Here is a 19,565-nt window from a genome sequence, read left to right on the forward strand (position 1 = left end):
TTTATATTATTATTTCTTCTTGTGTTAACAATTGTTTGTACTTAATGATTCTGTCCTTTGTACTATTATCTTGTATCCTTGCGAGTATATCCTTTTATGTTTAGATTAAAATTTATTTCCATTTCCATATTTTTCCATATATTTCTCTACATAGTCCCACTCTCTCTTAACTTTTTGCTTGGAGCTGCCTCCAATTGAAGCCGTTAATTTTGCCATTGCCATAAATTCACAAATCTTGGTTCTCCATTCTGATATTTCTGGTATTTTTCCTGTTTTCCAATTTTTTGCCACTAGTAGTCTCGCCGCTGCTGTCCCGTAGAGGAATCTGTTCATTTTGTCTTTGGAAATATCATTGGTTATTAAGCCCATCAAATATGCTTCTGGCTTCTTAAGAATTGTGCTCTTAAATATTCTTTTCAGCTCTTCATGTATCTTAATCCAAAACTGTTTAATCACCTTACACCCCCACCACATATGATACATTGTTCCCACCTCTACTTTACATCTCCAACAAAGGTTTGAATATTTTTTATAAATCTTAGCCATTTTTACTGAGGTAAGGTACCAATGATAACACATTTTCATTATATTTTCTCTTATCACATAACAGGCTGTAAAATTTATATCCACACTCCACAATTTTCCCCTCCTGTCTAAGTGTATTGTCTTGCTCAAATGTGACCACTTTATCATTGTTTCATTTATTACTTCATCTTTTAATTCCCACTCAAGGAGTAACTTATACATTTTCGATATTATCTTTTTATTTAGCTGCAGTAATTCGCTTTGCAGTTTGGAAGTTTTCTGTTCAAAACCTCTTTTTTTGTCTTCATTAAACAGGTGGGCTATTTGATGATATTGTAACCAGCTATTACAATATTCTTTAATCTCATCATATGGTTTTAATTTTAAGACACCATGTTCTTTTATTTATAGTTGATATGCTGGCCAATTCTTTCCCATGTTTATTTTTTTTACCCCTAATACCTCTGGTGGGGACACCCACCAGGGAATCTTTGGTTCCAGTAGCCACCGGTAATTTACTCATACTTTATACAAGGGTTTTCTAATTATATATGATTCAGGAAATCCTTATTTACAGCCACTTTGTCATAAACCAAATAAGCATGCCACCCAAAACGATTGTTCCATCCCTCCAAGTCCAAGATCTCTGTGTTGCTTAACATGACCCAATCTTTAATCCATCCGAAACAGGCTGCATGATAATATAATTTCAGATTCAAAGCAATGTGTATCTTTAATACATGTGTGGTCATCCATGACAATCTAAAATATTTTGATGACAGTTACAGGAGACATGAAACAACCCCCCCCCCCTCATTTCCAGGTCTTCTCAGACATCCAGTTTTTGAGGCTCCAGTCATAATTAAAATAAAAGATGATGACCCACAAAACACAGTAAGACACCCCCAAAACAGTGGGTGGTGTTTTTTTAATAAAATCAGATGATCTGAGAGGACGCATTATTACAGTCTAATCTTCTGCCATCAAAGCCAATATATATTTTATTACTATTTATGAGCAGTTTAAGCTGTTTAATATGGCAAAATCTATGCCAGTTAGCGAAGAAATAAAGTCTTTTACCAAATCACATATCTCATCTGCTTAGATTTGCAGCTCTAAGCTGAGACAGTGTTTCACATCTTGGTCTGATGTGCATAAAAGCAAGTTATGAAATGTATCAAATGCCCCCCAAAATGAAGAAATGTCTAAATGTGAGGCACCCTTTGAGCTGGAATCTCATTTTTCACAAATGCAACAGGGAAACAGAGATAGGGCAAGAAATGGGGGCCATTATATATTGCTTCTGTTGAGCTTTTCAGTTTACAAAATTACTTTAGGGTGATCTCACTTGAGTGGACAATTCTGTGAAAAGTTAGCTTGTGTGTTGGTGATTCATTCAAGGCCACCCAGTGAGTTTCATAGTTAAGCACTTTCATACCCAACTGCCACACTGCGCCACACTTGCCCATAGTAAATGAAGTGCAGTCACTGATCTGCTACAGAACTCTGGCTGGTAGCAATAACTATTCATTGACTGGTCTGGGTTGAAACCTCAGTTCCATTACTTCAATTCCTGCTTTGTAGGGGGTTAGACTAGATGACCTTCGGGTTCATTTCCAACTCTACAATTCTGTGTCCTCATTGTGTGGCTTTAAGTAAATCACATTCAATAGCAGTCTCAGCCCTGCCCCATAAAACTCTGAGAATAATAATACTCCCCCACCTTACAGAATTCTCCCAGCTATTGGGATTATGGATTTGAAGTGCATTGGGAACTTACGGAAAGCAGTATATATATTTTGCTTTCTGAGATGGTTGTTAAAATCACATGGCCAGATCAGAAAACTGAACAAGTCATCGCAGGGTCAGATGCTAACTATGCATGCAGAATGGGGAAAGGGAACTGAAGCAGAATCATTTCCTGAAATGAACTCCAGACATAGGGTAAAATTAACTTCAATTCAACCTCAGTGGTGCTGGAGGGAACAGCAAACTTGATTTCTTCCTGTAACCCAAGTGCCAAGCAACCTACTTGTCCTTTCTCCGTCCTGATTACTTAGTGACAGGGTGAGAGGTGACATTTGACTGCAATGGTGCTGAAATCAGACAAATCAAACTCTGCACAGAATTCAAAACCAGGAAATATATTCAGGGAGTAAAAGCGATCCAGGTCATCTGAAAGAGGGGGGGGGAGGGGTACTATACGTCAAAAGCTTTGAAGTTCACCATGCAAGAAAACAGTAGAGAGTAGCATTTTCCCCAGCTATAAGCTAGGGGAAAATATACATAATTTCCAGAACTAAGACAGAAAGATGGTGATCCCTGGTTTTATGATCAGTACCTGGAGAGAGAAAAAGGCTTCTCAAGAAAACTTCCAGGAGATCAGCTAGTATTATATGAAATAGCATATTACAACTTTTGTACTGGTCTGTTCACAATACCTCTCCATCTTTCTTTTTTCCATTGGTGCTAAGCAAATGGTTATGTTCCTTTCCCCAGACAACTCAACACCCAGACAACCTCATGAGCATGCCCGCCCACACTCCTTCAAGTCACAGTGAGCACAGACAGCACTGCCCCACAATGCTCCGTGGCACCTCATTTGCATGCATTGTGGGGCAGTGCTGTCTGTGCTCGCTGTGACTTGAAGGAGTGTGGGCAGAAGGTAGCCCAGGTCCAGGTCCAGGTCTCCCTCGACAGAGGCAGCTCTGCTGCCGCCTCGCTTCAGCCACCGCTGCCGGGAAAGGAGTAAAGCGGGCGAGGCAGAGGCGCGGGTAGCTCTGTGTGCCTCCTTGATGCACCCCCTGCTGGGCGGGCGCCCTGGCACACTGCGCCAGTCAGCCCAATGGGAAGGACGGCCCTGCGACTAAATGCCTAAACAACAACAATATTCTTATATCATTCTTAGTACATTTTCAGCTGGATGATGCTGAGTAACCTCAGTTGCTAACTAAAATGTACTGGTGTAATTAAAGGTGTAGCTGTAGTCACCTTAGTAGACCATACAAATTAGCTGTCAGGGTCAAGATGTGATTTTACAGGGTCCTATTTTTTTTAAAGGAATGTGTCTTGATTAATCCATATGCCCAAACTGATCTTTTGTTACATATGTAGATGTAATAGTCCTCTGGGAGTTGGTGCTTTTTTTTTTTTTTAGCCCGTTCTTTAACACAGCAGTTTTAAATGATAAGCCATATAATCATATGGATTGTTATTGTGGTCCTGCTTGCACATTCCGAAAGAGACTTCAAGCTTTGAAATCTGTGCTGAATGGAAATCCGCTGTTAGTCTTTTGATGTGCAAAGCTTTCATACTTGGTGCCACACATATACGGATTTCAAAGATCACAGCCGCATTAGCTAGTGGCGAGCCCTCTGCTGAAAGATTTGCATCCGTGATTATGCTAAGATTTAAACCTCTAACTGGGGCACATAAATGGTATGCAAGGTAAAGATTCATAATCATATAGTACTAAAAAAACCACCATCCAATTTTCCTGGGGACAGAAGTGGATGGTTGAAATCTATTTTTCAGTCTTTGCAATTCATCAAAGAAGAAGCGTGCTACAAATGATTGAACAATGAAAACCCAAGGGCTGTTCTCCACACTAGAAGCCTTTTAAATAATTAGGAAAAAGCCTAGACTGTCACTAGAAATAGTGCTGATTAGCATGTATGAACGACGCGCTGGAGGAAGAGTCAATATTTACTGACCAAATATTTACAGAGATCAAAACGCTTAGGCTTACCCACCCTAGATCTAAAACTGCTTTAGACACTCTATTTAAAATGCTCCAGGATACTGTGATGGGAGCAAGAGAGACACGATTCACTGCACTGTAACTTGGCCTCACTGTGCCAGTGGCCTCAACATCCAGGGCTGGCCATACCATTAGGCAGAGTGAGGTAGGCGCATCAGGTGACAATTGCTGGGAGGTGTAGAGTGGTATTCCCTAAAATAGCCTGCTGCTGCTGCTGTTGATCTAAGGTTCAGCTTCTAGTTTTGTTGGTTTACATACATGGAAGACAGGGGGCGCCATCTTATCCTTTGCCTCAGGCAGCAAAATATCTTGGGCCAGCCCTGTCTGCATCTAAGATCCAAACTAGGCTGTCCAGAGTTCAAATCCCCACTCAGCCATGAAGTTGGGTGACCTTAGGTCAATCGCTTGTTCTATCTCTAAGCATCACTTATCTCAGTAGGTGGATGTGAGGATTTTTTTTGGGAGGAGAGGGGGGGACAGGGAGACCATGTATGCATCTTGAGCACCTTGGATGAAAGGTGGACTATAAGTGTAACAAATACAGAAAATTACAGGAGATATATGGCCGCGACTGCCCTGTGTCTCTTCCCACTCTTCTGTCAAGTACAGTGCTGCCTCAGGTTACAAACGATTCAGGTTACAAACTCCGCTAACCTGGAAGGATTACCTCGAGTTGAGAACTTTGCCCCAGGATGAGAACGGAAATTGTGTGCCGGCAGCACAGCGGCAGCAAGAGGCCCCATTAGCGAAAGCATGCCTCTAGTTAAGAACAGTTTCAGGTTAAGAACGGACCTCCGGAACGAATTAAGTTCATAACTAGAGGTACCACTGTAAAATCAAACATGTATCAGATTCAGAACATTGCCATACTCTGAGTTCGCAATCCCTTCTCCTTTTCACTGGCAGACGAACAACAGAAGGGAACCTTGAAATCTTGGTCAGCATTAGAAGCAGGCATCATGGGGCACCTGCCAAAGCCCACACCACTGCAGAGGGCTTCGCGGTCAACCTCTAGAGCATCCTAGTCAGTCATGCTGTTCCTTGCCTGTATACCAAGCCAAAGATACAACAGCATCCTTGCCTTCCCTCGCCACCCAGCCTGGGCCTAGAGCCGGCCCTGGGTGGGGCATTCACTTGGTTGAGTTCACCTGTATTCCTGCTGCATACCAGAACAGAGAGGGAGAGGGGCAAGGCAGCAGTGAGGTCAGAGCATTGCAAATGCACCAGCAGAGCTCGCAACACCCCCTGTTACTATGTTTTGGAAAGTAACCATGAATCTCCAGTACTGTCAAGTACCTTGACTCTCTAGTAACATCAAGTACAGTAGTCATGAATCTCCAGTAGCATCAAGGTCCAACCTAAAGTAGAGTGGGAATGATTCCGCTGCAACACATACAATGAACATTTGGCAAATTTCAAAACCGAAGCTGCAATCCTATACTCACTCTTCAGGGTGTGAGCCCCATTAAATAGGATTTATTTCTCAGCAGACATGTACAGGATTGAACTGAGAATTACGGTGTCAAAAACTTTCAAAGTTTTGGCCTTTGAAATTTGACCTTTCCTTTTTTCACAATAAGCAAACAAATAAATCTTGTGACCTATTGGTGAAATGTAAGATTTGAATGTTAAGCACCTATTTGCCAAATGCAATCCTTGTGCACCTTTTCAGAAATAAAGCTCCGAAATCCATCCATCATCACTAATTCAAAACATTGTCGGTGAGGAGGGCACAAATAAGGAGAGGATTTGTTAAAATTCAATTGGGAGTTGCCAATGGAGATTTTATAGATAAAACAACCAAAATCAATTTTTTAAAGTTTCATATTACATTCATTTTTACCAGGTTGACAAGTTGTATAATGTGGTCTTCTAAATTATTTATAATTATGGTCTGGCACTGGCAAGAAGAATGCAGTATAAGTATACATTTACATTGTGCTTTACATGGATAGATGACTTTAGCATGTTTAATTGTTTTAATGAAGAACAATTAAAGCAAAACCTTTACAAACAGGTGGGTGCTGAGACCACTTGTTTGGGAATTTTTTTTCAGAAAAATTGCCATGTAGTCTACAAGACAATGCTCACAAAGCTCTGGCAGGCAGAGCTTCTTTAAGTGCGAACACATAGCTTATTTTGCTATCAAATGTCATGGCAAAAGTGGAGCAGGCAATTGTCTGTGTCCCCTTACCAGCAAGTTGAGGTGTATAGTACCCAAAGCCAGACAAGTTATTTCCTGGCAAAAACCCATACCAGAAAGTGACGTGAGTAGCTGAAAGACAGCTGTTTCTTCTGCTCTTTTCAATTATGCTATTTTTTTTCTATTCCTGCATAATTTTCTTTCTTAAATCATATGGTCAATAAATATTCTAATAACTAAAAGAGTGCTGAGAACTCAAGATAGTATTTTTTCTGATTTCTTTATTGAAACAGTCTGCATTGCTTAATTCAGTTGGCTGCCTTGTTTGTAAGAACTCCCAGGATTTTTAAAATGTATTTTTCTGTGCAATTTAGTGACAATTCATGTCTTTTCATACACAACACGGTCAATCGTAGGCATGTGTCTGAAACCCATGGATTGATCACATTTTATATTTTCGTGTGTGTGCTTAAAATATACCTTGGAAAAATTATTGTGTGGATTAGTTTGATATCAATATAGCTTTTAGGCCAGTTCCAAGGGAAAGAATACAGGAAAACTAGGAAACTAAAGTGCAAGAAATCCTTTCACTAATCTATGCAGAGGGTTTTGCTTTGTGAGTTAAACGTTATGTTCAGCTGATAGATGAGTAGAGGTATGGTCATATATCTTTAGTATTATAACTAATCTCTGTGATCGCTAAGCCACTGATCTACCTCATCTTTTACAAATGGACCTCTCCACTTAAAATGTCTGAACATCATTACACACTTTTTCTGACTGGTATTAATGTCATTCATTACGTCGGGACATCTCGTGGTTTCACCCAGCACAAGGTCCTCTTTCAGCGCCTTATATCATTCATTTAGATCATATTTGGAATGCACAAATTGCTTTACAATTCTCAAGTCATTCGTCTCTGCAGCTTGGTGAGATAGGCCATTACTCTTATTACCACATTTCAGGTGAGAAAGTATAGTTAGGAAGGAAGTAGCGCTGCTAGTCAGTCATAATTTCTGTTGACTTTGTCCATTGAAAAGTCAACAACAACAACAACAACAACAACAACAACAACAACAACAATTTTGGGAAGATTTTGCCCTTATTTCCTGTAATAGCAAAGTTGTGAGACTGAACTATCTTCAGAGTAAAATAAATAAATCAGACCCTCCAAGTGTCCCTGTTTTCCAGGGACAGTCCTGGATTTACAAGTGTTGGAAAACAAAGTAAGCTGTGCCACAAGGCCTGCTTAGCATCCCCTAAGGTTGCCTACTTTTCTTAGGTGTAGTGGACAACACTGTTCCATTGCTAGCATTGACGTAAGTTTTAACTGTTCAGTGGTATCATATTGTCTTTCATCTTATGCAACAAAGTCTTGGATTGGCCCTGCTAACTACAATAGATTTGTAATCCAGTAAAACAGCCTTTGGATAAACTTTATCTAGGGTTTTTTTCCCCCTCACTCCTATTCAATTTTTAATGGATCTTGTCCTATGTCTGAACAGATCATATTAACTTAATAAAGAATAATTGTCAAGTCATCATGCTTAAAGACACTTGGGGACAGGGGCTGCTTTTTTGTGTGTGTTTCCCCTCACAGCTATCCTCCAAATGCCATTTATAAAGCTTTACCTTGCAACTTCATATCTTAATCAAATCAGCACATGTTACATGGGTCTGAGATTCCCTCAATATTTTGAGATAGTTCAGGGACCAGTGAGAGTCCAGGCTCAAAGTGTCCAATAGTGCCCCATATGCCTTATGCAGAAACCTATTTGAAATCTTATTCACAATTGTAGCTATTGCACCATTGAAGGTATCAGTGAAGAGCAGAACACTTTCTGTCAAGCTCAAATGATGACCTAGACATTCTAAGAAAAAAGGACAACATATCAAACATAAAACAAGTAGGCTAGGTTTTGAAAGGGGGTGATGAAAGAGGAATGTGCTCCCCCTTTTTTGTTTCAATGTTTTCAAAGGATTCCTACTTCAATCCCCACTAATCTAGTGACTTATTGAAATACAAATCAGGCCCAAAGCTCAAAGGAAGGAAAACTTTTATCCTACAAACAACAAGTAGCAATATTTCTAATATTTTTTTAAAGAATTGTTCAGTGGGCTTGAACATCACACCACTAAAAAATGCATCTATTGAAACCATGAGTAAATGTGGAGAACATTTAATTTTGGCCCCTGTTTATCTGCAGCATATAAAATATTCTAGGTCTCAAAGCGCACCACTAATGAACAAATTGTTACCAGACCTTGCAGTTTGGGTGAATTAGCTTGGAATCATAGAAGTATAATAGAATCATAGAGTTGGAAGGAACCATGAGGGTCATCTAGTTCAATCCCTTGCAATGAAGGAATCTTCAACATGAGGCTTGAACTCACAACAGTTAGAATAGGTGTCTTATGCTCTACCGACTGAGCCAACTCTATCACTTGCAGTTTCTGGCATTCAAAGGCTTTATTCATGCAGGAACTATTTATAGGCTGAGTAGAAATGAGAAAGACAAAATAGCAGACATATTGTTTGGAGAGAACAAGAAGCAAAATGGCTTAACTATATCAGCTTAGATATAGAGGTTACAAGCAAATGCTGGCCAGATTGCTAGACAAAAAAAAGTTCCCTTGTGTGGTTTGAATGAGGGTAAAAGGTAAAGATAAAGGACCCCTGGACGGTTAAGTCCAGTTGAATTCAACTATGGGGTGTGGCACTCATCTCCACTTTCAGGCCAAGGGAGCTGGCGTTTGTCCATAGACAGCTTTCCGGGTCGTGTGGCCAGCACAACTAAACTGCTTCTCGCACAACGGGGCACTGAGACAAGTGCCAGAGCACATGAAAACACTGTTTATGTCATAGCAGTGCTACTGGAGGTTTAAAAGAATCTCATGTATCACAATGTGCTGAAAATGGTGGTATCATTTGCTATGTTAATTGTGGTTTGGAAAGTGGTGCCAGCACAACCTCCAGTCTCCTGAAGGGCTATATCAGGGGTCAGAAGGCTATTGGGCCAGATTTGGCCCCCGGGCCTTAGTTTGCCTACCCATGGGCTATATCAGTGGTGTCCAAACTTTTTTCAGAGAGGGCCAGATTTGATGAAGTGAAGGGCCGACCAAAGGGCCGACAAAAGTTGTTGACCTTTTTTAAGGGTTGGAGTTGTTGAGGTTTTTCTAGGATTTTACCCCAGGAAATAAACTGCCACAGTGGCCAGATTAAACCGACCAGCGGGCTGGATTAGGCCCCCGAAACAGACTTTGGACATGCCTGGGCTATATCATGAAGTATGCCTCTTTTCATGCTGCAGCCCTTCAGGCATGAATGTGCTTTTGCAAGCAAACCTACACATCTTGAAATGCCAGGTAAGAGAGGTTAATAATTAATACAGGTCACCGCTTTTGAGAAAGACAAAGGGGCTCAGCAAGAGTGCCTGCCTCTTTCTCCAAGGCAGAAATGTATACTAAACCTACCCCGTGAAATTTCTAGACCTGTAGGAATCCCTGCAAAAAGGATGTAATATAGAGTAATCTAGTCTGTATCAGGCTCACAACTTGTAACCTAAGTTAGTCTCACCTAGCAAATAGAGAACAAGAGAACCTTGCTGCATCAGACTGAGAATCTAGTCAGTATTCTGTTTCCAGAAGCCGCCAATCATATTGTCATGGACTGGCTGGATGCAGAGGTGTGGTGACAGGCATCAGCTGGGAAACCCCCAGGGGAAGAAGGCTCAGAGATAGGGGATTGGTGGTGGAACAACAATGAGCGGTCAGAGGAAAAAAGAAGGAACAGGCTGGGAGGAGGAGGTGTCAGAAGCTGAAGATGTAACAAGGTTTAATGAGCAGGAAGAGGTTGTGACAGAGAGCAGTTCAGAATCAGAGGCAGAAGCAGAGTGGGGGGTCAAGAGGCAGGCTTCTGAAGAAGCCAGGGAATCTCCCCCTCCTGCTGTGAGCTGCTCCCCTCCCCCTGGTCTCCCTGAAGACAAAGAGAAATGAAGATGGTGGAACAACGGGAGACAAGATGAAGGAGTCTTTGGTTGTTTGGGAAAGAACTGGGGGAGGAGCCTTACAGAACAGTGGGAAGATGGAGACCTTCAGTCCTCGCATCTACCTCATTGGAGCAAGACCTACAGAGAAGAGTTGCTGTGATCACTAGGCCTGCACTGTTTCAGTTTCTTTGAATTAAGAGAGGATGTCACTGACGCTGGGAGTTTTATTGCTGACTTGCCCCCTGACTCTGGCTCCTGACACATAGGCCTATGGGAAGCCCCAAAGCAGATAATCAAAGCAGCAGCCTTTGACTGCTGTATCTCCAACAAACACATCCAATTTGATGCAATAGGGAGGATGAATACTGCAGTAAGAAGCAGTGTCCAGGCAGATATCGCTAAAATGTCCTTTGGCAAAAGCTCAACCACTTTTCTGCCTGCATTTTCACTGTTTGAAATATGGCAACCCTATGGCAAGGCACTTATTGCGTTCCATGGAATACTGTATGCTTAGAGTGAAGGGTATGTGGGCAATAGTTCACACTTGGGGGAAAAAATAACAATACAGCACAAAACTGTTTTTTGCCAGGGTCCTGTGGCAGAAATTCATTCTATGACTCTTTGAAGTATGAAAATGCATTGATAGTGAGTGACACCTGTTGAATTTCTGCATGCAGTTTTTAAAGGGGCACGAGCCTTGCTGGAAACATGGAAGCCTCAAACAAGTCTGTGCAACAGAAGCCAGGATTCAGAAGACAAATGCTCCATTAAACTCAATCAGTTTGCTGCAAAAATGCCTTCCCAATACATTAAATTGTAGTGGAGTTATAGAGAGTTATGTTTAACATCACCAGTGTTTGTTACATCTCATTTAGAAGGGCTAAGTAAGTAGCACACTCCTGCCATACTGCCTCCAGAGAACATACTCCACTTGAAAGTACATAGCTCTCCAATATGTGCTGAAAGCACGGGAATAAATAACAGAAGAAGCTTATTACTGAGGCAAAAGTGATCAACATATTTGATCTCTTCTCCCGTGACCTCTCTGCCTATTTCAGAGTGTTGACCTTATATCGGCTTTTTATTTAATAAGCTGAATGAATGTTAGTGCTCAAAGTAATTGCCTCTGATTCTCGTCTATGTTGTTGCTTTTTGTCAGCAGGTCCGAACTGAATGACTGGAGAAATCAGAAGTATATAAAACTCTTCCAGGAAATAAAGCACTCCCTCCCTCCCAGCCAACTCTCTTCTCCCGCCTCCCTTTGGCTGCATTTATGTGCAGGCTTATCCAGCAGTAAGTCCCACTAAAACAGACAGGACTTATGAGCAAACCCAGCTAGACTGAGCTGCACACACCAGAAACTTCACATACTGTTTCTTCATTAATTGGGGGTGACCTGCTTCTGCTTGGGGGGGTTGTTTTTCCTGCCATTGTCAAATGATAATAGCAGTCAACTTTCTGAATTTCTGCATGTGTGTTAAGGGTGGGTTCACTGCCTCAGTCAGAGTTTTTACTTGATGGTTGCAATTTCATCACTGGAGCCTCCCTTGCTATGTTGGCCACCTCCCCAATGTTAGCCCATTCAGCATAAGCCATCCACAAACATATAAACAGACAGAAAAGTTCGTGCTTCCCTTTGTTTACTTCCTTGTTGCAGAGCATTCAAGAGAAGAAGTTGTCCTATACCAAATTGAGCCAATGGTCCTCCATGCTCAGCTTTGTCTACTGGCAGAAGCACTCCAATGTTTCAGGCCAGCAGAGGACCAGCAGGGCTCAGGATATGGCTTTTCTACCACTACTAATGATCAAAATACTCTGCAAATGTTACTCAAAAGCTTTGAGTTGAGACACAAGGATTTTGGACACAAGGAACAGCATTTACTAGGTCATATAGCCATCTATGTATTTCCATTGCTGTATGGCAAGCTTCCTCAACCCAGTGGCCAGCAGACATTGCTGAACTACAGTTCCCACCATCCCTCTACATTGGCCACGCTGGCCGGGGCTGATAGGAGCTGCAGTCCAATAACAGCTGAAGGGCACACAATATTGGCTACCTCTGCAGTCTGCAAAGGAGCGGCAGGAGAGAAATGTTTTTAATGAATGCATTTAATATATGAAGTGCTTGTGTGGAACTTTCAATTAGGCTTCCAGCGGGCGTAGGAAAAGCAATGCCTCAGTAGCACTTGAGAGCTGCAGTGTGGAAGCTAGAAGCCTTTATCAATAAGTCATTTGAATGTGCCCAGAAGACCACAAGGTCAAGGTCCTTCCACATGGTCTAAGTGAGATTATTATAATATTGTTTCCCAAAGTGGCAGAAAGTTCAAAGCAGCCTCTGGAGAGTCAGCTTTCTATGGAAGAACAAATATTTCTTTTTAGAAAGAATGGTAGGAGAAGAACATTAATCCCTTTCAGATATTCTAGGAAGGGGGCGGGGGAACTCCATACATTCAGTGGGCATACATAGGTCTGGTGGGGGAGCAGCATGGCTTGCAGGCTCCACCTATACCTTACCCGTATTCCTTTGCGTGACTGCAATATAAACACATATGACAGAATGCAGGAAAGATGCTGTCACACTCTACATATGTTTCCATATGTGTACAAAATGCCTGATGGGGCTGTGTTCTTTTTTCTAGAATATGCTTCCCATAGATTCAGTGCCCAGCAAAGGAACAAATTTATTAATGCATTTATCTATAAGGATCTTTTTATACCCGTGTGCCATAAAGAAAATATCAAAGTGGTATACAACAATGAAAACATGCAGTTAAAAACAGGCATCAGTTAACCATTACAGAAGGGTGTAGCCCTAATTATAGGCCTGGCAGAATAGAAATGTTTTCAGCAGGTGAAGGCACCCCCTGGATCTCTATTGGCAGAGTAATCCATAGGACTGGGCCAATTACACTAAAGGATCAGTTTCTTCTTCTTGTCAAATGATTGCTTCACTTACCACCCATTTTTCAGCTAGAAAACTCTCAATTCTGAACACGCATTACCCTTACCCCACCCCAGTTTTCCAACCTCAGCAGGCCTTTTTATTTCCAAAGCTGCCCCATGAATTTCAGGTACACCCCAGGTGGTTGGACATAGAAACTGATGGAAACAGATTTCTGTTCGAAGAGAATCACACACACACACACACACACACACACACACACACAAACTGTGCTGTTGCTGTTGCTGTTGCTGTTGCTGTTGCTGTTGATTCGAAAGTGATGTGCAATCTTAACTCCAGTTACCTGAGATTAAGCCCCATTGGATTCAACGGGACTTTCTTAGGAGTCAACAGGTTTAGGATTGTGTGGTTAAGCTCCCTATTCTTGGTCTAACTCATACAACACATACCTGTGCTATAAGTGTAAGTGAACCATTTATACAATGTGCACTTTGGCTGTGAAGAGAGAGAAGCATTTCTGTTCAGATGAATGCTGCATTACCATACATAGGCACTCTCGCACACACAAACCCCACACCTTTCTATTTCTCAGTGAAAGCTGAGGGAATCCTGCAACAGACAAACCTCAACATCTTTATACTCTATAAGAGGCTATAAAGAGATAACCCAGTTACTCCCCCCCCCCCCCCCGCTGCCCTTGATGAATAATGGAAAAGTCACTTGAACATTACTAATTAGAAATTTTATTCTGGGTTACTCTTAACACAAGTTATTAATAAACACTGCCTATTACAGCATTCCAGAAATTTGCCAGTCAGTCCACAGAGAATATTCAACATGGAGACGCAGTGGCAGTTGTGAGCTACATAAATATAACTAACCTAAATATTCCAAGAAAAAGTTAAAATCATTCTCCTTAATAGTAAAGTGGGGTATATGTGTATGGGCATCATAAAGGCCTAAATGAGGGGAGGAATGACCTCCACCTCTGCCCAAATTCTAATGAACATGAAAAGAAAATGTTGCAAGAGGGTGGTAATTCAGGCCATCTGAGGGTGCAAGCGCTGAGTTGAGGGAAAATATGTTGATTCCAGAGGCGGGGGAGACATTTGATTTGGTTTGTATTTAAAGGCAAAACTGTGCCTACTTCATGCTTTCTAAAACGGCATGGGAACCAAAACACAGCCATCATTTGAAATTTGCCCTCCTCCGAATTTTGCAATGACGTTCTCCAGCCAAACAATGGTAACGTAAGTGTATATATTAGACGGAAGTGAGACTAAAATGCAAATAGCATGCAAACCTGCATTAAATTATTATTATTTATTTATTTATTTATACCCCGCCCATCTGGCTGGGCCTCCCCAGCCACTCTGGGCGGCCTCCAACAGAAATATTAAAATACAATAATTTATTAAACATTAAAAGCTTCCCTAAACAGGGCTGCCTTCAGATGTCCTCTAAAAGTCTGGTAGTTGCTTTTCTCTTTGACATGTGATGGGAGGGCGTTCCATGGGGCGGGTGCCACTACCGAGAAGGCCCTCTGCCTGGTTCCCTGTAACTTGGATTCTCTCAGCGAGGGAACTGCCAGAAGGCCCTCGGCACTGGGCCTCAGTGTCCGGGCAGAATGATGGAGGTGGAGACGCTCCTTCAGGTATACTGGACCGAGGCCGTTTAGGGCTTTAACACTTTGAATTGTGCTCGGAAACATACTGGGAGCCAATGTAGGTCTTTCCAGACCAGTGTTATGTGGTTTCGGCAGCTGCTCCCGGTCACCAGTCTAGCTGCCGCATTCTGGATTAATTGTAGTTTCCAGGTCACCTTCAAAGGTAGCCCCACAAATAGCGCATTGCAGTAGTCCAAGCGAGAGATAACTAGAGCATGCAGCACTCTGGCAAGACTGTCCGCAGGCAGGTAGGGTCTCAGCTTGCGTACCAGATAGAGCTGATAAACAGCTGCCCTGGATACAGAATTAACCTGCACCTCCATGGACAGCTGTGAGTCCAAAATGACTCCCAGGCTGCGTACCTGGTCCTTCAGGGGCACAGTTACCCCATTCAGGACCAGGGAGTCCTCCACACCTGCCCGCCTCCTGTCCCCCACAAACAGTACTTCTGTCTTGTCAGGATTCAACCTCAATCTCAATATTAGGGAGCACCGCTTGCAAAAAGATGTATGTTGGCCAAAATTGCATACAAACATATTTATTTAGGAGAAATTCACGCTAAAATGCTGGCATATCTTCAGGAGGATTTTTTAAAATGTGAATTGCTACAGAAACGTGGAGAATTGAAATTAACTGGGAAATTTAAAAACTGAGAGAATCAAAATGGACAGCACTGTTCATCCCTGGTCCCCCCCCCCAACAACCCTCCTTGAATTTTCACAAATCGACACTTGTTTGTGAGTGATTAAGGTTCACAGTAGCTAAGAGAACAAATGGGTGATACATTGGAAGCATTTTCTCATCTGTTCAAAACATGACCTACTGAATGGCCCATTTAGTACAGAATGGTTGTTTAAACTTAATCAGTTTTTAGTTAGAGCCAGGAATATTATTTATTTCTGGGTAATTAGTACAGAACAAACATGTCTGCTCATGAACCCTCTCATAAATTCCATCAAAAAGTTAACAGGGCTGCTTTACCTCCAGAGCAGGGAACACACCATATGTGCAGAATTAATCATTTTATTCTTGTCACTCACCAAAGGAGATGGTACCCTTGAAAGGGGAGAAGCCCTATATCTGCACTCTTCTTCAGCAGCTGTTTGCTTGTTAAGCAAGCATAATGTTAACAATATGAAACGGACATTCGCTGATTTTATTTTTAGCTTGTCCAGTCAATTTCCAGCATGAGAGACTTGGAAGCAAAATTTTGAATTCACATAATCAGTGTGAAATTTCCCCCTTAAGATTTGAAACTCTAATCCTTGCCAGCTCATTTGGTATTGGCAGGATTCAAATACGAGTCCGCATAATGATCAAAGATGAATTATCTATCAAATGCTGTTGGGTACTAAATACTATTGCATATTACCAAACAATGCTGTAGACAAAAAGACAGCTATCAACCATCTAATATTAAACAGTATCATACATGAGGAAAGTTAATCCCTTTGAAAGTCAAACCGTTGGACCTGCTGTGGCCATAGAGAACTTCTGCCTTCCGTGTTGTTTTTGCTGCGCTTGCAGCACCAAAGTGACCTCTCCGTGGCACACGCCTGGGCAGTGTGTATGGAGGTCTTAGGCTGCCCAGACCACAGGACCTCCCTCTCAGCCTTGCTGGTGTGGTCCAAAGGAAAGCAGAGCAATATTTTTGGCACCTGCTTGCCTGCAGGAGTTGCCAGAAGCAGGCATACAAGGAGCCATCCAACTCTCTTAGGGACTCCACTGTAGGGTTTACTCCTTAATCTTTTCTTCTCCCAAAGATGTTCCACAAGGCAGTGGGCACTCCTGCATCAGCCTCACAATCCCACTGTCTTCTGCTGCCTTCTTCACATGCATCTCCACTGTGGAGAAGCCAGAATTGGTCCACCCCATTTCACTGCACCAAAAGTTGGGGGCGGGCGGGGAGTAGGCACTTTCTCCAGGAAAAGAAGCACAGGTAAAATTTGCTAAATGGTGCTTGCTGGTGGCAGCAATAGCAAACACAATTCCTGCTCTCCCTTCCCTCCCCACCCCCTGAATCCATCTGATGATGTAGCATCTCTCCCATGGGACATTTGGGGTAAAAAAAGGCAACTACCAACAGGCAGCCACTAGGAGGAACTTTGTTTGCTGCTGTTGCTGCAGAAACTGGGGGCAGTGGAAATGCTGAAGAAAAGGGAGCAATTTCAGTCTGGTTTTATTTATTTTATTTTATTGCCCTCTCACCCCCCAATTTCAAGCCAAATGTTCTCAGCTAAAAATTCTCATCTCCTCTCTCTATATATTCCAAAGAGTCCAGTAAATAGTATTTTCTCTCGAGACCCGATTCAGACCATTGCTGCATTTTGAAGAAGGCGATGAATTTCTATTTTAAAAAGAAAGTTGCACAACAGGAGTTTTGTGGAAAACCACAATGGGTTGTGTCTCAGCCTTAGTTGCATTGCACTGCTGTATATCCCTGAAGTTTCAAAGCTAGCAATGGGATGAGATGCATCGGAGAAAATAATGTGTTTTTGGGATGGATTTTTCTAATCTAAAGGCGATGATCTGTGCCAAGCAGATTGACGGAGCTTGCATTCCATGAGATATATTAATGCATGCATACATGTAGTGTCTGTGAATAAACTGAGAAATGTCACTGCTGTTCATAAAAAGCTCTATTGTAGACTACAATGTTCCAATGAACTGTCTGACTTGCTGCTTTTCCGATAGGCTATTTCTGCTCAATTAACTGTGTGCCCGGTTTCTTTCTAGGTACTCCGATAGAGCCGTGGACATTTTTTATTAAGTGTCATCAAGTGAAACTTGCCCTTTTACTAGTGGCCACATTGGCACGATGGGACGCGGGTGGCGCTGTGGGTTAAACCACATAGCCTAGGGCTTGCCAATCAAAATCCCCACGACGGGGTGAGCTCCCGTTGTTCAGTCCCAGCTCCTGCCAACCTAGCAGTTCGAAAGCATGTCAAAGTGCAAGTAGATAAATAGGTACCACTACAGCGGGAAGGTAAATGGCATTTCCGTGTGCTGCTCTGGTTTGCCAGAAGCGGCTTTGTCATGCTGGCCACATGACCCGGAAGCTGTACACCGGCTCCCTCAGCCAATAACGCGAGATGAGCGCCACAACCCTAGAGTCAGTCACAACTGGACCTAATGGTCAGGGGTCCCTTTTCCTTACATTGACACCATGCATTTAAAGTGTCATTATCCCTTTTTAAACAGTTTAAATAGTTATCCCAAAGAATTTGGGGGAAGTTCTAGTTTGCTAAGGATGCCAAGAGTTCTTAGAAGACCCCCCCCCTATTCCCCTCACAGAGCTACAATTGCCAAAGTAGCTTAGTGATCAGTCCCTTTTGACAGGGAACTCTGGGAATTACAGCTTTGTGGTCTGCTATCGCTGGGCATGCTGGCTAGGGTGGCCGCTGGAGTCCTTCTGAAGAGGGTTCCTAAGCTCTCATGTAGGCATTTGCAGCAAATCCCTGAGAATGTGTGTTGTTGCTGTTGCCTTCAACCAGGGGAACATACATCACGTACACACCAGACATTTAAAGCACATGGCCTCCCTGCAAAGAATCATGGGGAATGCAGTTTAAGGGTGCTGGGAATTGTAGCTCTGTGAGGGATAAGCTACAGTTCCCCAGATTCTTTGGGGGAAGCCAGGTGCTTTAAATGTGTGGTGTGGATGTGACCACAGGTATTCCCCCCCCCAAAAAAAAGGATTATTGTCAACAGAGTTTATAGCTTCTGGAAATGGGCTAACACAATAAATTTATCATTGCTCCTCATCACATGTGTTTATACTTCATTCACAGTACAATTGAAAATAGGATCAAGTCAAAGCTCAAGCAGAGTGGGGAACACATTTCCAAAATGTATTCCTCTGCCAACTTGTTTCATTACCCTTTGATGTTGAAAGGCCCCTTCTGGGATAATTAATGTTATTAACCCAGAAATGATCACATAAATCATTCTTGCCTTTGATTCAGCTTCTCTGGAAGTCTCAAAGACATCAGTTAGTTGGCGACAACTATGGTTAAACCCGTGACACTCACCACTGGAAGCCGCAAATCAGGCCACCCACACTGAAATATTGTTGAAGGCACCTTTCAACACTTTCCTCATTATTATTCATGGTACATTCATCTAGACTAGTGCCATTCTCAAAATCTTTAGTCAGTCCACTCATTTGTAAACAATATAATATATATTATACTGTATTACATATTATACTGTTTATCCCTAAACACATTGACCTCACATAACTTTGACTACAGACATACTGAATCATTCTCTCGCATAAGATCATAGGTACAGCCTGCTGGATCCCATCTAGTCCAGCATCCAGCTCTCACAGTGGCCACCCATATCCTTGAGGAAGGAGCCCACAAGCAGGACTCAAGAGCCCTCTGCCTCCTGTGGTTTCCAACAGCTGATATTCAGAAGCATTACTGCCTCCAAGTGGCATCACCTCCATGGCATGATTGCCATTGCAGGAAGGGGAGACATTGGATTTTCCCACCATGCAGGGCATCTGGTCAAATAGAGGAGGCTCCATGGGAAATACTTTCAGCTCCAAACTTGTAGAGGGCTGCAGAAATGGA

Source organism: Zootoca vivipara, chromosome 2 (genome assembly GCF_963506605.1).
Source record: "Zootoca vivipara chromosome 2, rZooViv1.1, whole genome shotgun sequence".
NCBI lineage: Eukaryota > Metazoa > Chordata > Lepidosauria > Squamata > Lacertidae > Zootoca > Zootoca vivipara.